Below are 6179 nucleotides of genomic sequence, written 5' to 3'. Positions count from 1 at the left end.
CCATAGTCATTCCTCTCTGGTTGATTTTTTCTCTATAGGTTTTCTCTTCTATAGTTTCTCTCTCATTGATTTTCTTTTTCCTATTTCTCTCTTTAATAGAAATTTTTTCTCCTTTATTTCTTTTAAAAGAGGACCTCTAACTAGCCTCCTAGTGAAATAAGATAAATACAGTATCTATTTCTTTCTTAAAACTTCTTGATTCCAACCCTCTCTCTCCTAGGGCAGATTGAAATAAGATGTAACTTGAGCTTGAGGATCAAACTTGTAAGATCAAACCCACTCTGACATAATGTTGGAAAATTTCTCGGAAATGTAATGGACATTAACAAATCATAGAGAATAAAGTAGAAGAATAGAAAAACTAAAAACTATTATTAATCATAATAACTTACAATCTATTAGACTTTGAATTTTAAAATCTCTTTTAGCTTTAATTAATCTCTCCTACTATTATATCTAAAGAATTATATTAGCCTTCTATTTATAAAGGATCAACTCAAGACTTTTGTTTCAACTATGATTAGGACTCATGTCTTAGCTAATACTCTTAAATTAAAATTCCAAGTTTAAATTAATATTTTTGGATAATTTATAAAAAAACCTAAAGTAATAGGCTTTTATCAAATGATTCCATTTTATTTGACTTTTACAAAGGGACATCACATTTTAAAAAAATTCTGATAATATCTTTGAACAGGGCTATTTTAAGCCTAATCGATCTGTGGACTTGTTTAGTTTAAATCAAGTTGATTCGGGTCATATCCCTTCGGATCAGGTTGAGTCGAATCTGTTATGTTCAAGTAACACTCAAATTATACTTATTTATAAAAAATATTAAAATATATTTATTTTTGTATAAATTTATTCTAAATTTATCATAAAGTAAAAATTAATATTTTTTTTTGTTAGAATCATATTATGTAATATAGAATTCTCAAAGTTTTGATAATTATTTATTCTAAAAATATATTTAAAAATTATTAATAATAAAATAGGTTAGGTAATTGAATTTAACTTATTTTAATTTTGATTATATCTAAGTCAATATAGGAAATTAGAAATAGGATATGTAGGATTTTGTGATTAGTTTGATGATGAATCTAAGATAATTTTATATAAAAATTAATATATTTTTAAGGACAACTCAAGTTTTTTAGTCTTAAGATAAATTTAGAATAATTATATATATAAGTTGAATATGATATTTATAGACATATGTTACTTTTTTATTTTATTTATTTTATTTTATTTGTCAATTTTTTAGCATTTGAACAGTATGCATTTTTTTTCTTTTTTCTCCTTAGTTTTCATATTTTTAACAAATTATAATGCATCCGATCATATGATATTTATAGACATATGTTACTATTTTTTATTTTAATTTTTTTGATATTTTTATCATTTTTTTAGCATTCATATAGAATGTCTTTTTTCTATCTTCTCCTTAGTTTTTATATTTTTAATAAATTATAGTACATCTAATCAATATATTTTTTACATTTGAGCTTCTAAAGAAGTCAACAATATATATAAAAAATTTGGGCTAAAAAAATTTCTTAATAGGTGATGCACTATTTTTGAGAAAAAAAATAAAAAACAGTGTATCACATAGATGCACTGTTTAAAATAATTTAAAAGTATAGATGCATTGTTCAAAATTACCATTATTTTTTTTAAAATAAAAATATTACATCATTTAGATGCATTGTACAAAATAATCTAAAACTTTTAGAAAAGCTTTGAATTGAATATTTATGGACATATGTCACTATTTTTTATTTTTAAATTTTTTGATATTTTGATGAATTTTTTAGCATCTAAATAGTTTGTCTTTTTTCTTTTCTATTTTCTCCTCATTTTTTATATTTTAAATAAATTATAATATATTTATGTAATATTTTTTTTACATTTGAGCTTCTAAATAGGTCAACAATATATGTAAAAAATTTGGTCTAAAATTATTTTCTAATAGGAGATGCATTATTTTTGAGAAAAAAATTAAAAAATAGTATATCAAATAGATGCACTATTCAAAATGACATAAAATTGTTACGAAAGCTTGGAATGTGATACTTATAGATATGTGACACTGGTTTTCTATTTTAGAGAACTCTATAGTAATTTTTTGAATTTTTGGCACTTAAACAATGTCTTTTTTTATTTATATTATTTTATAAATTATAATGCATCCATGCAATATTTGTTTTTACATTTTTTGCTTCTAAATAGGTCAACAATATATGTAAAAAAAATTGGCCTAAAAAAATTTCTAATAACTGATGCAGTATTTTCGAGAAAAAAAAAATCAAAAGTAGTGGATCACATCGATGCACTATTCAAAATGGTTTAAATTTTTTTAAAAAAACTTTGAATATAATACTTATAGACATGTGTCACTAGTTGCCTATTTTAGAGAATTTTTTTGTATTTTTATATATTTTGAGCATCTCAACATGTGTGCCATTTTTTATTTTCTATTTATTTTTTCTAAAAATATAACACATCCATGTAATATTTTTTCACATTTAAGCTTCTAAATAGGTCTTCAAAAAAAATATATAATTATATATGTACTATATATATAATTATAATTTGGTCTAGAAAAAAATATTTCCTAATAGGTGATTTATTGTTTTTGGCAAAAAATAAAAAATAGTACATTGCATAGATGTACTATTCAAAATAATCTCAAATTTTTAGAAAAGCTTTGAATTGGATACTTGTGGATATATGTCACTAGTTTTCTATTTTAGAAATTTTTATTATTTTTATGGATTTTTTAGCATATGAACAATATGTCAGTTTTTATTTTCTATTTTTTAAATATTTCTAACAAATTATAATGCATTCATGCAATGTTTTTTCATATTAGAGCTTCTAATAGGTCAACAATATATTAAAAAAATTGGTGTAGAATGTTTTTTTTCTTATAGGTGATGTAATATTATCAAGGAAAATTGAAAAATAGTGCTTCAATGTGATGCACTTTTCAAAATGATCTTAATTTTTTAGAAAAGCTTTGAATAGGATACTTATAAATATATGTTGATGGGCTTTCGTTTAAAAAATATTAATATTTTTATGGATATTTTAGTATCTAAACACTGTATCATTATTCTTATTTCTTCTTGTTTTTTCTATTTCTAACAAATAGTAACTTACTAGCCATTTTACCGGTCTCCTTAATAGAGTTAAAATGTTAAACCAATAGTGAACCATCTCAACCCGGATGGTTAACAAAGTACTCCAATTGCCAGTGTTTTGGATGAAAAAAAAAGTTGTTCAGTTGTCTAGGGTTAAATGGATAAAATATCTCACTAAGAAGTACTGTTTGGGCATTTTTTAATGTAGAAACGCTTTGCAGGAAAAAAAAAGTAAAAAGTTAGGAGTGTTTTTTAAAAATTTATCCATATATTTTTAATTTATTTATATATTTAAAAATAAATATAACTCGAGTGTAACTAGAATGTAATAATTTTTTAATAACTTAGAATACTTTTTATAAAAGTTAATATATTTTTAGGATAACTCAACTTTTTTTTAAAAAAATTATAATATATTAATTTTATATAAAATATATATTTTTAAATATATTTTCTATAAACAAACATAACTCGAGTGTAATAAGTTTTGTAGATAAATTATGAGGAGGAAGAGATGAAGGAGGGGTGAGGGAGGTAGATGAGGGAAAAGGAGAGCGAGTGTTGAATTCTGAATTTTAATGATGAAACTAATTGATATGTTTATTGGACTAATATACTTTAGAAATAAGTGTCACTGAATGGTCAACTATTGTGTAAGAGAGTCGAACGTCATACTAAAAAATTATCTTCTCAAAAATTAGATATCAAGTTGGAGGATTGGTCATCGTGTCAAAAATCAGATTTTGTGATGAAGGTTCGGGTATTATGCCAGAAGAATTGAATATTGCATCATAAGATTGGATGTCATGGAAAAGTCGACATATTAGTGGAATGAGCGATATAACGAAGGAAAGGGTGATGTACTGAAGGTTCAGATGAAGTGTCGGAAGATCGGATGACAGAATAATGTATAATATGGCAAAAGCTTTGTAAATATGTCGGATGTATGGTTGATTTATTAAAGTCTTGATCGAGGTCATTATGAGTCAATTTGAGTTGGAATTGAGCAGAAATAATGTCAACTTATTAAGAAAGCTATTGGGCTTGAAGTCAAGTCGAATTGGTCTCGTTAGAAGGCCAAGACAATGGTCTAAACTAGGCCTAGGTAGTGGTATCGCTAGGCTAGGTGGTAATACCTCCTAAGTTAGTCGATAAGTATTTTTTGTGCTTTATCAAACTTTTCAAACGGTAGTACCGCCTTTAGCAATGATATGACCAATTGCTTAGGGCAGTAGTAGTATCACCTAGAATTCAAATTTTCTAGTGATATTACCATCTGAGTTCAGATTTGCAATATGATTATGATGATAGTACCACCTAGTGTTGACGGTAGTACCATCTATACTTCGAAAGTTTAAGAATTTAAATATTTAATTATATTCTTGAAGCCTTTTGGGTCTATAAATATCCCATTTAGGTTTAGTTGATGAAGCATCAATTATTGAGCTAGTAAGTGTTATAAACTATCATTTTGAGCATAGTTTGAGCTCTTCCTCTTGAGTTTGGTTATAATTCTAAGCTGTAAGAAGTGAGAGATCTCATATAAAAATAGAGTAAATGTTATCTCCTTAGCTTGAAAAAAGAGAAAATTATAACAAGGGTAGTTAATCTTTATCCGTTAAAAAGAAGATCGATAATGAATGCCGATAAGTTTCGATAGAAGAGGAATTGAGAATAGACGTAGGTCGAGAAGATCGAATCACTATAAATTGATTTACCTCTTTTTACTTATCATTTACTTGTGATTTAATTTTATTAATTTTACTTATAAGTTTAACTTGATCAATTGAGTTTTAAAAATATATTGATTTATAGATGGAGTTTTAAAATCGATTAAAATTACTATTACACTAATTCACCCGTTGCGTGGGAGAGAAGGAGCGAGAGAAGACATAGATGAAAAAGATAATGAGATAGGAGAAGGTATTGATGGAGGTAAAGTGAGAGGAGAAAGTGAACGTGGGAGAGAAGGAGCGAGAGAAGACAGAGATGAAAGAGGTGATGAGGTGGGAGAAGGTATACATGGAGGTAAAGTGAGAGGAGAAAGTGAAGGTGACGTGTAATGAGGATGAGAAGGGGTGAGGGAGATGGATGAGAGAGAGAGGGAGGAGTAGGAGAAGGCAAAGATGGAGAAGGAAGCCATACATAAGGGGAAAGAGATATAAAGTGAGAGGTGGAGGTGAAGTGGGAGGAAGATACTAAGGGAGAGGAGAAAGCCAAGAGGGAGGGGGAGGAAGTGATGAAGCAGAGGAGGTGGTGGTGGTGGAGGAGGAGAATAAATGGAGGTGAAGGTAGGGGGGGGTAGTTTGAAAAAATAAAAAGATAATCTAGGATTTAATTAAATCAATTGAATAACTAACATTTAGTTAAATGAGTCTGATCCGTTTCATCTTAAAAATTAGTTCAATCCTAAAAAAAACTAAGTCAAACATAATTAAAGAATAAGTATTATCTTTTTAAATTACAATTAGGGTATTTTAATCAAAGTAAAAAGAATGTGTTATGATAAAAATCATATATGGAGGTGTCATTTCAATAAAATTCATTAGTAATTTTTTTTTCTGATAAATTATTTAATATTTTTTTATTAAAATATTTTAATAAATAAAAGGGGAGAGTTACGAATATGTAGCCACCTTTTTCATCTAAGGTTCCCGGTTCCGTGGCTACAGTACCAAGAAGCCATTTTAATTAAATACAAGTGAGTTAGCCTGAGACTGTGTGATTCCACAGTGAAGCGGTCCAAGTACTAGGGGGCAAACGTAATGCTGACCATGTTTACCCGGAGCGCAAAAACCTGGTTCGCCAATTCATTAGATTCTACTCCTCGTTCAGAGTTCCCAGTTTACACGTTTGCCCTGGAAAGAAACGGATGGCCGGTCTTTTCTTACTCCGATGGATACTCCTGCATCCGCGACACATACAAACGGACGCAGAATAGGTTTCCTTCGTCATATACGAGATTGACTAACTCAGATCTTCTGCGAACGTTTCGTCAACTGCGAGCATTGAGCGTTTCAAATCTAAGAGCTTTTG

This window comes from Musa acuminata, chromosome BXJ2-5, assembly GCF_036884655.1.
Source record: "Musa acuminata AAA Group cultivar baxijiao chromosome BXJ2-5, Cavendish_Baxijiao_AAA, whole genome shotgun sequence".
NCBI lineage: Eukaryota > Viridiplantae > Streptophyta > Magnoliopsida > Zingiberales > Musaceae > Musa > Musa acuminata.
This window is presented reverse-complemented; position numbering follows the sequence as displayed.